The following is an 11,840-nucleotide window of genomic DNA, read 5'->3' as shown; positions in this document are numbered from 1 at the left end:
TAGTTGCACCCAGGAATTTGTGAACCTTAATATACACAATTTAGTAATAATATCATGCAGTACATGTGTTTAGGTTTAAGTATAGCAATGGTATGTTTCTTCCAGCTGGTATGCATGAATACTTCAAAGTACTTGGCTTTTGACTGATGAAGATTCCACATCTTATTGATTTGGTTCCTAGAAAACTAGGGGATTTGCTATTTTCTACAAGCTAGTGGCATTTGAAAAACACATGTGTGGAAGACTTGCAAAATTTATATACACACGCACGTGGGGGCGCTTGTATTGATCTCATATGAGGAAGTAGAATCTCCAGGTTGTTTTCTTTTCCTGTGGAATAAGTCATATTATAAGTCTTTCATTTGCTGCCTCTAATATGGTAGTTCTCTAAAATAAGTTCTGTTAGTTTTTAAAACCAGATGGAAAATTGTGCTGGCTAGCTAAGACAGTGTCTTCTAGGGATACACACAAAAAATTACAGCAAGATACTTCCTTCAATTTTTTTTTTTTGAAAATTTTTAGAAAAACAAAAGAAACCATTTTTGAGAGATTGGAATTATTGTGTTTCTTTTCTTCTTGCAAAGGAAACAATAAAAGCTTGCCTAAGACAGGACTGCGTGGTTCTAAACTCTGGCTGCTGAAGGCCCATGGTGAGGTTTAAGCAGAGTTCAAGACTGAAATAAATGTTTAAACATAGGACAAGCACAATTTCTTTCACCACTGCAAAGCTCCATGTAGTAATCTGAATGTTGGAGTTCTTTTCTACATTTTTGGTTTCTGTTTTTATAAAAATAAAAACCCTCACTATAACGACAGGAATAATTCCTAAAGCTGCTGCTGCTACTGCTGCTAAGTCTCGTCAATTGTGTCCGACTCTGTGCGACCCCATAGACGGCAGCCCACCAGGCTCCACCGTCCCTGAGATTCTCCAGGCAACCCACTGGAGTGGGTTGCCATTTCCTTCTCCAATGCATGAAAGTGAAAAGTTGAAAGTGAAGTCGCTCAGTCGTGTCTGACTCTTTGCAACCCCATGGACTGTAGCCCACCAGGCTCCTCCGTTCATGGGATTTTCCAGGCAAAAGTACTGGAGTGGGGTGCCATTGCCTTCTCCAAATTCCTAAAGCTGCTAATGTGTATTTCAGAGTCAGCACAGATTAGTCTTATTGACACTGTTTCCTTCACTGTGTGTGTTTCTACCCTCTACTCTAAATTGGCAGTCAATTTTTTTTAAATCTCTCAACATACAGAATAGAAGTTTTATCATCAAACAATTTACTACTTGCTTTTAAAGGCATAATTTTACAATACAAGATAGATTCTCAACTAAGAAGGTAAAGATTTCCCTTCTAGAGGTCAGGCCATTGAGTTAACCATGTCTTTTGACCCTAACTTTCCAGTCTGTGTTTTGATTCACAGTAGCTCCATAGATATACCCATTCATGTCTCTAATGGATTAGTATCCACTTTTGTTGCAAATCATTTTGATATCTATAGCATTAATAACAATAATAGCCAACAATCACTGAGAGCTTATAGTGTATTAGATGTTTTTCTGTATTTTATATGAATTTATGTGTTATTTGAGTTGGGTACTCTCATCATATACATGAAGAAACCGAGGCACAAACGCTTTAGTGAAGTCACTTAAGTCACCAAGTGGGCAAGTGGCTGAGCCAGAATTCTAATCTAGAAAGTCTAACTTCAGAGCTATAATGTTTAACTGAGACCTATGAACATGGACAGATCTACTGATCTTATCATTATCTGATCACTAGGTGCACCTGGCCTTGTTAAATGCTGGAAGAGCCCATTAATGCCACCCCTGTGCAATGGCTGATGCACAATGCTTATGGGAGGATGCTATTTATTTTTCACATAGGTCAAATACAGAGGTCTGAGAGTCAAGGATTAGAAATATAGGTGGCTCTTTTTACACCTGGAAATGTGGCTTCAGGAAAAAAAATTGACAATCCCAAGATAACAGGCTCTGATAGATTAGGACTGAGCTAATATAGTAAACTAATAGCCACATGTGGTTATTTAAATTTATTTTAGTTAAAGTCAAATAAAATTAAAAATTTAGATCTCCAGACACACTAGCCACATCTCAAGTGCTCAATAACTACACCTGACTAGTGTCTACTTGTTGAACAGTGACGACATACTGTCACTCTGCTGGGGACTTCTAGTCGATAGCACTAGCTTAGCATCTAAAAGTAAGAGAAGACTGAGTCTGACGCTGAAGGCTAAAACAAGTGTCCAGAGATGGCTGTGCCGGGGACAACTTCCTAAGCAGACCCCAACTGTAGCTGGGCCTGAACTGTTTCTTCCAGTTTAACCTCACAGGTCACTGTTACCTAAGCCTGATTCTGAGAGCCACCTGATTTCTCTCTGACAAAGTTCTTTCCTGTTTAAGTCACCCACAGTTGCATTCTGTTGATTCCAACAAGAACCTTTCCTGATAGAAGGTCCTTTACTTAACATTTCATAAAACTGAAAAACTCACACTTTAGGAAATGACTGATGTTGGATTGTTACATATTAACATAATTGTACTTGAATCTCACAGGATAATTACCTAGGGAAAAAAGCAGGTGTGAGGACAGAATAATGTAGATCTGAGAGTGGTGTGAAAGGTTAATTTTTTCTCTCTTGGCCTAGTGACTGGGGCACCCGAGGACGCTCCAACTGGTGGAGATGAATTGATCTGGCCAGGAGGAAGAAAGCCAGGGGCTACATAGGGTGTGTTTTGTGAGACTTTTATGGCCTACAGGCTCAAGGGTAAGTATATCTAATGGCAAATAATTCCAAATTGTTGATAAATCTTCATGAAAATGACAGCCTGTGCTGTAGAGAACTACATGAAGATTTTGTTCTGTACTCAGGTTGGATGGCCAAAGGAAAAATGGGAGTTCCAAAGTAGTGATCATTAGTAACAGACAGCTGGGCCTGAATGAGTGGATACTTTATAAGGACCATCTGGGTTTAAGCCAGTAATGTAGCACATTGATTAAAGGGGCAGAGTTAAGAACTAGACTGGATCTGTATGAGAACATATGTGAAACAACACCATTGTGGGTGGGGGGCAATGAAAAATATACCCAAGTTTTCTAAAAAGACTCGGACTCTTACAAAGTCCCATAGATACTCAAGGTAATCATAATTTGGGTTTTAATAGAAACATAACCTTACAAATATTCAGAGACTGAAGAGGCAAATGACACTTGGATTGTATATAGAAGACTTGATACCAGATATTCAACAGTAGAATGGACTTGTATAGAAATAAGGTACTTGTTATGGGAAAGACTCAGCTAGAGATGAGACAAGCAACTGTCAGCCAGGCTGTGGAAAAGATTTCTGTGCAGGTGGAATTTCAAAAGCTTCCTCTCACCCAAGACTTTTTGAACCTCCAGTTCTAACAGAATAGCCTTTACAAACTAATGTGATTTCAGATTTCGAGATAGCAAGTTTTTCCTAAAAACACAGAGAAAAACAAGAATATCCATTAAAATACTTGGAATTTAGGGGCTGGACTCTCCAGTTTAACTCACTTCATGCCTGGCTCTTTCCATTTATTTTTCTGTTTCCTTTTGCAGAAGCACAGTAAACTGTGATTTTGAGTAGTGTGAAAGCTATTAAAATGCCTTAGAAGAAAGGTAAATGATTCTTAACACTATTAGAACTTTAATCAGAATTGAGTGAACAAATCTTGAGAAATACTAACCCTATTTGCTATAAAGATTAAAACACGGCTCTATAGAAAAATAATCATATAAATCATTCTGATTTCTACAGTGTTCAGCATATTTACATTTCCAAGAACATTTCAGTCAGAGACTGAACAACTCAGGGAAAGAGAATTATGGCTGGGCTTCCCAGGACACTCACATGTGCAACCAACTCTGTGGACATGCTTGGAATCTGTTCCTGGCCTGGGATCAGATATATACATAAACTTCTCATAAACTCAGACCATATTTCCAGCCTATCTGTTTCCAAGAGTAATTCTTCACAAATGCTGGAAGGCTGCTTGATGTTTTACTTATTTATTAATGACCCACATAATCTGTAATTTTTCATGCGTTAGGAGACGTTAGGTCTACCTTAATCTCTGTCTATTTTACCTTTCACATTTGGTTTTTCTTTTAAGCCATCTCCCAGCATCAATTATAATGAGATATCAAATGAGCACTTAAATTTTACCAATGTTTTTTCACAAATTCATTCAGCAAACATAAAAAGCCCACACACCAATAATTTGCCTTACGATGTTACCACCATGTGACATTGCTTGCACTGTTATACACGTTCCTCTTTCTAATTGCATGTGTTCTTTTTTCTTGTGAGTTTTGTACTTCGTCTCCACAAGTAGACTATGAACTCTTGGTGGGCAAGGTTAATATTCTGTATATGGTCTAATAATGTCTGAAACATACTAGATATGAAATAATATTTCCCAATTTTATTTTAAACTGTGAATTATTTTATATAAAACATAGCAAAAGTCAATGAAAGAAAAGCATCAGTGAGTCAATGTTATTTGACTGAATTTGCATGAATTTGCATGAATTAACTTATTCAATCCTTACAACAGCCCTTTGATATAAATAGGTATTCTTGTTGTTATTATTTCTCCTTTACTTATGAGAAAACTGAGACACACAATGTTGAGTAATTGGCCCAGGGTCACAAAATAAGCAAGTGAAGTTAAATTTGAACTCAGAGCACCTAGCTCCTGAGCCTAGCTCAGTCGTGTCCGACTCTTTGCGACCCTATGAATCACAGCACGCCAGGCCTCCCTGTCCATCACCAACTCCCGGAGTTCACTGAGACTCACGTCCATCGAGTCAGTGATGCCATCCCTTCATCTCATCCTCTGTCATCCCCTTTTCCTCCTGCCTCCAATCCCTCCCAGCATTAGAGTCTTTTCCAATGAGTCAGCTCTTCACTCAGCCACAAATATGTGCTGATGTATGGCAAAACCAATACAATATTGTAAAGTAATTAACCTCCAATTAAAATAAATAAATTTATATTAAAAAAAATAAAAATAAAATAAAACAAAAAATTAAAAAAAAAACAAAGATGGAAAACAAGTTGAAAGACCTGGAAAATGTTGGGTTTTTTCTCTATGTTTTCTAAAAATTTTTTATCTGGAAGATCAGATAGTCAAAGGTGGCAAAGAATTTGAATAAGTTTCTTCCTCTTTAGCATGGCCACCAAACAAGCACCCTCCACCTGTATATGCACTGCAATCCATGGGGTCACAAAGAGTTGGACACAACTTAGCAACTGAACAACAATCCTTGCACATAAGCAGACAGCATTAAACGGAGGCGGCATTGGTGGCTCAGTGATAACGAATCTGCCTGCAACGCAGGAGATGCAGAGACATGGGTTTGGTCCCTGTGTTGAGAAGATCTCCTAGAGAAGGAAATGGCAACCCATTCCAGTATTCTTGCCTGGGAAATCCCATGGACCGAGGAGACTGGTGGGCTACAGTCCATGGGGTCCCAAAAGAGTCAGACATGACTGAGCCACTAAACAACAAAAAGGCAGTGATAAAATATAGGCTATAAGCTCTCTTCACTATACCCAAGAGAACATAGCTCCATATCCCACAAAATTAAGGATAAACTCACCTTTAATGTTTCTACCTGGCGGTTATTCAGTTATAAACATCCTACCTCAAAATCTTAGGGTCTCCTTATGTTTCTGCCTTACTCTGAGATAAAAATGACACCAAGATTATAAGTCAGTCCAATTCCTCTTCCATACATATGTCTTTGAATATTTGAGACATGCTCACCCTGTCACTCATTCTTTCCACCACACTTAAAATGATCCCTACAGAGACAATTTCTATCACAATTTCACACACTCTTGTCTTTGGGGGGAACTGGTTCTGCTCCCTCATCCTATTAGATGTGTTCTGAATAGCAGTTGTCAATTTCTCGCTTGACCTTACTCCATGGCCAAAGTATTTAACTAAAAGTACTATAACACTTAAAAGGTAATTGGTTGCAAGTAATTAAAACTGTTTAACAGTAGCTTAAGCAAACAAGGATTTGTTTTTCTGACCTAATAATAATGCTGGAGGTAGAAAGTTGCTCACATTAGTTTTAATGGCTAAAAAAACTTGGGTCTATGCTTTTGTAATTCTCTTGGCATTTCCCACATGCAGGTTAACTCATGGTCACCAGTTGGCTCCTGAAACTCAAATTATATATGTGTTCTAAAGTCAAGGAAAAAAAAAAAAAGCAGGAGGAGGAAAGAGGGCCCCAGTTAATTCCAATCATTTTTATCAAGAAAGTAAATGGATTTCCAGAAACTTAAGCAGCGTACTTTCCTGGAAATCTCATTGGAATGAAGTAGGTTTCAAGGATATCTTCAGTTGCAAAATACACACATGCAAACATAAAAATTGAAGAAAATATAGAATAAAATTGTAATGCTTGGCTTAAACTAATCATGATAAATTGCACGGTGCTGGACACACTACATCCCAAAACAAACTCAGGGTTCTGTTCTCAATAAGAAGTAGGCATTAGATAGGCAGGTAAGCTCCAAGCCTGTCAAAATACCCCATCACATGCCCGAGTGATTTGTCCATAGATGAGCACATGACCCAACTAGCCAACTTTGCCTTTATACAAGATTATTGAAACTCCCTGAAGAGAGCCGCTTGTAGTCACAAATCAAGCCTAATAAAGAATTTCACATGAGAGAAGGAAGCTGATACAGGAAAAACTAAAGACAAGAGATAGAAAAAGAAAATCCAAATAGTGCTCAGGTCATTGATTCTTACAGTCATTTTTAAAGCCTATTTTACATCTTCACTTGGTTATAGGATCCAATCAACTTTCTATTTTGCTCAAACTAGATCAATTTAGATTTCTATCCTTTGCAACCAAAAGCTCATAACTAACCTATTGCTTAAAATATTTCCCTGCTTCCAGCTTCTTCTGACTTGTCCATGCAGCACTGAGTCCTTAAAGTTGTTTTCTTAAACACAAATCCAGTGATGCCACCAAGTGATCACCAATCAGTGAGGCTTTCCCCATCACCTGTAAGATTAAGTTCAAATAATTTAGTATATTAAAATGTAAATTGGTGCATCCACTATGAAAAACAGTGTGGAGGTTCCTTAAAAAACCAAAAATAGAGTTGCCATATGATCCAACAATCCCACTCCTGGGCATATATCTAGAGAAAATCATAATTTGAAAATATACATGCACACCAATGCTCATTATAGCACTATTTACAATAGCCAACCCATGGAAACAACCTAAATATCCATGATGAATGAATGGAAAAAGAAGATGTGGTATATGTATCCAATGGAATACTACTTAGCCATAAAAAAGAGTAAAATAATGCCATTTATAGCAACATGGATGAACCTAGAGATTATCATACTAAATGAAGTCAGACAGAAAACGACAAATGCCATAGAATAACATATATATATGGAATCTAAAATATGATGCAAATGAACTTATTTACAAACAGAAATAGACTCACAGGCACAGAAAATAAATTTGTAGTTAACAAAGGGAAGAGAGGATGGAAAAGGGATAAATTAGGAGTTGGGATTAACAGATACAACTTCTATATATAAAATAAACAGTAAGGTTCTATTGTCTAGCACAGGACACTATACTCAATATCCTATAATAAATCATACCAGAAAGGAATGTGAAAGAGAATATATATATGACTGAAAAAAAGCCATTCATAACTTGGCTCATACACAAATCCAAGCTTTCATCATATAAAACTTTTAATACTCCTAAACCATGCCATGCATTTCCATGCCATGATCTCCTTAATACAGGATGTTCTTCCCCATGTTGTCCAACTAGATAACTTCAATTCCTCAGAATCCAGCTCAGCACAACCTGCTGAGCTTCCCCTGACCCATACAGGTACACTCACACCTAAACATATATATGCACACCACAAGTAAAATGTCTCAGCCATGTCACTTTCTCAGCTCCAACTGTACTTTTACATACCTTTATCACAACATGGATCAAATCATAGTATCAAATCCTAGCTCAGTATGAGTTCCACAAAGTCAGGGACTGGGAAAATTTAGTGAATGTTTGTTTAATTGATATAAGGTGAAATTTTTGCACAAGTGGAGGAAATCATCTGAAGTTTTCTGCTGTTTGTCTTATTTTCAATTTAATTCCTTAGTGCTTTTTTTCTTGATTTCCTATTGTAGTCAGTTCCCATCTTATAATAATGTTACTGACATTTTATAATTTAAAAATATATCTATGCATAATGTGTCTATGTGTAATAAACCTGGCATTGTGTTTAGCTCAGCTTGGCAGGTATAAAATATTTTGATAATTTGTTTCTATAATTGGAAGCTATCCTCCCATATTTATGTATACTTTAATAATCAATTCTATATTTCTACAAAATGTTTCAATAATACATTGAACAAGACAAAAGTTAGAGTTGTGTGGGACCCTCAATAAGATCCTTATATAAAGCCAATATTGATCCACTGACCAATAGCCTTTAAACCTAGTTCTCTTTCCTAATGATTAAAAAAAATTTTTTTAATTGAGGTATAACTGATGAGTCTAGTTCTTTATCTCACTGTGAGTTCATCATCTAAGTAGAGCTTCATCCAAGCCACAGTTATTAACCTTGCTCTCAAGCATTCATTAATTTTGGAATGAGATTGAAAATACATAAGTAAATACGCCAATTTAAGAGATGAAGAAATTTAGCTTCAGAACAGCCACATACTTGTGAAAGTTCATGGAACTGATAAGTGGGAGTCAGGTCAGTTTTCTGACTCCAAATCCAATGATTGTTTCATTGCAAAACAATCTCAACTGAGACTCTATCAAATGTCCTACTAAAATGAAACACTGTACTTATAATATTTTTCTTATCTACCACTCAACAAAGCTGATTTAAATAGGAAATGGTGTTTCTTTGGTACGATTTGTTTTCAGTGAATCTGCGGAATTTCTGAGCTAGCACGGCTTCTTTTTCTAGATGTTTCCCAACCATCTGTTAATAATCTAGTTTAACTCTAAATGTGTCTTCTGGTTATCCAAGATGCCTCTAGTCAGTGTTTGCTCAACTCCTTATAATCCCAGAAACTTTTGTAAACTTTTTTGCTCAAGAGCTATATAATCCAAGGAGGCTCAACATTACTACAGAAACATCAGCAAGTGAGCTTAACACCAACTGTAACTCACTTTTTAAAATCTAGGAATAGTCCTTCCGAAGTTATTGACATGAACAGTTTTAGCATTCCTACATCAAAAGGGACTTACAGACAAAATCTATTTGGAATAGAAGTACTACCCTTCTTGTCTTGAATTTGCATGCAGAGCAAGCTCTCTGTTTTGATTCAGAGTCTTATGTATTTGGTATATTTGGAGGGCTTATGGAGACTGGGGTAGGACCAGTCCTTTGCCACTGGATCCTGGCCAGTTCCTTCATACGCCCAAATTCCTCTCATCTAAGTGACATGCTTGCTCTGTAGTCAACAAGCCCAACAACTGAACAGAAGCCTGCTAATTGTCCAGACCACTCATGCCTGGCTGCCAGTTGGCATCTCCCCATGGCACAGTAGCACACTGCTCAGTGAGCAAAGTCACTGTAGACCAACCTGAGACACTTCCATCCCCCAAGGGGAGCACAGCAGAGGGACTCAAAGACTTTGCCAACCAGAAGTCTGAAGACTTCATTTCTCCAGGGAGAAGCAGCCTGCTAGGCAAGCCAATAAAATCGCAACCAAGAAATCCAGACTATAAAATAGTTCTTTGTAAAATTCACACTCTGATGGAGGTAAACAACTATCCTTAAATCTTCTCATTTTGATTGCAGTCGAGCAAAGAGGAGGAGGAGGAGGAAATGGAGGGGAAGAAGTGGAAGAAGAGGAGAAAGAAGCTTTACAAGGCAGACTGAGAAACTTAAGTTTCCAATTGAGAAATTCCTTGGAAAACAAGTGGTATGTCTAACCCTGGTACATATTATACCTGCTGTCTGAGTTTGCCTATATGTCTATAAACCACGTAATTGTGCATTTTATAGACACACACACACAATTTTGGTTTAGCAAGGAAAACAACACAAATCCAGGAACTCTGTTTCTCAGCTGTCAGAGAATTGGGGCAAAAAACAATTACTGCTCAGACTAGACCAGCGTTCTATGTTTATAAGCTAAAGGGCATTTCCTTCATCTGATACTGTCATGGCCAACTCTGGGGGCAATACGTCCCTAGTATGGCTCTGTATGCCCATTCCTAATGAGATCAATTCCATTTTTTTTGGTAAATTTTGGATTTTTTCCACTTAAAAAGGAATATAGACACAAACGATGACTCTAATATGTGACAGTAAAGAACTAGGAAGGAGGAAAACTCAATTTCATGGTTTTGTCTGGTTTTGATGAAGTTAAGATGAAGTGGGGAGACTATGGTTTCATCTTTTCTATGCAAGTCTTTGGCATAGAAGTCTTGGAAGCCAGTCTCCTTCTGCCTTAAAAACAGTCTCTCAAACACCAATGTAGAAGTGCCCCTCAATTTTTTTTTTCATAACCTATGAGTAATCCTAAATATGACTTTTAGAACACAATTTTAAAACTCAATAAAAATAATCAGCCATTTTCAAACTTTTTCAGGACTTAGAAATGATGTTATTTAATTAAATTGATTGGTCCCATGACAGTAACAGTGTATCAATCAATATTTATGTGTTTCTAACAGGTTTATGGAGAAGGCAATGGCACCCCACTCCAGTACTCTTGCCTGGAAAATCCCTTGGACGGAGGAGCCTGGTAGGCTGCAGTCCATGGGGTCGCTAAGAGTCGGACACAACTAATCGACTTCACTTTCACTTTTCACTTTCATGCATTGGGGAAGAAAATGGGAACACACTCCAGTGTTCTTGCCTGGAGAATCCCAGGGACAGGGGAGCCTGGTGGGCTGCCATCTATGGGGTTGCACAGAGTCAGACACTACTGAAGCGATTTAGCAGCAGCAGCAGCAGCAGCAACAACAGGTTTATAAGTTAATTATTTTAACTTTTTATTAGTTTTTCTTCAAATTCCGAAGTTGATATAGTAAAAGATTATTGAACTCAGAGGCATATATGTTAGGTTAAAATTTCCTGGATAGTTGCCAACAAGAATGTTATTTGCCTGTATTGAAGTGAAACTATATCCCTAATGTTAAGTCCTGACTTCTTTCAGAGGCAGGGAGAGGTGGGGGTTTCCTTAATGTGGAAACTAAAGGATTAGCATCAGGAGCTTAGAGAAGACTTTCAATTCTCAAGATATCCTTTTTTGTCTACCCTGTAGGTTTGCCCACAGAGTTAAACACTTGGAAAAACATTTTTGCAAAGAAAAATGTGACACGATTGTTCATGGGAAATCTTAACTCCACCCAGGAAAAGATAAATGGTACTCAAGAACTACTCTTTAAGAGTGAGGTGTTTATTGAAATAAGGGAGGCTAATTGTCAAAAATGATGAGAAACAAATGTGAAAAGCCCCATGTTTGGAACTCTGGCTACATGGAGCGTTTAAATAAGCATATGCTGTATTTCAAAAGAAGAGGCATAGTTTCAGACATTGCCATTTTTTGGAAAAAATGTCCAGCATAAGAATGAAAAAAGATTTAAAAACATGGCTGCCAAAGAACAAGAAACAAGGAACATGGCTGCCAAAGTTATCTTCTCTGAAACACTGGAGCTCCATTTTGATATCAGTTTGGCTTTTTTATAATATTCAGTGACATCACAGACCAGTCTAGCTGGAGACGTGCTAAAGGGGCTGATATGTGAAAACTGCTAGAG

General features: G+C 37.5%; 1 protein-coding gene across 9 annotated transcripts in view; it reads right to left on the bottom strand.

Annotated features, from left to right (window-relative positions):
* LOC133253824 (uncharacterized) overlaps nucleotides 1-11,840 on the bottom strand; it is a 175,966-nt gene that overhangs the window by 86,200 nt on the left and 77,926 nt on the right. For 7 of the 9 annotated variants that reach the window (XR_009738455.1, XR_009738456.1, XR_009738457.1 and 4 more), the window contains one exon: nucleotides 6,933-7,070. The exons of the other annotated variants lie outside the window; for them this stretch is intronic. The gene's annotated coding sequence lies outside the window, so the exon portion shown is untranslated. The remainder of the gene's footprint in view (nucleotides 1-6,932; nucleotides 7,071-11,840) is intronic. 9 annotated transcript variants of the gene reach the window in all.

Source organism: Bos javanicus, chromosome 9 (assembly GCF_032452875.1).
Source record: "Bos javanicus breed banteng chromosome 9, ARS-OSU_banteng_1.0, whole genome shotgun sequence".
Taxonomy (NCBI): Eukaryota; Metazoa; Chordata; class Mammalia; order Artiodactyla; family Bovidae; genus Bos; species Bos javanicus.
The sequence above is the reverse complement of the archived record's forward strand: the minus strand, read 5'-3'. Positions and strand labels throughout refer to the sequence as shown.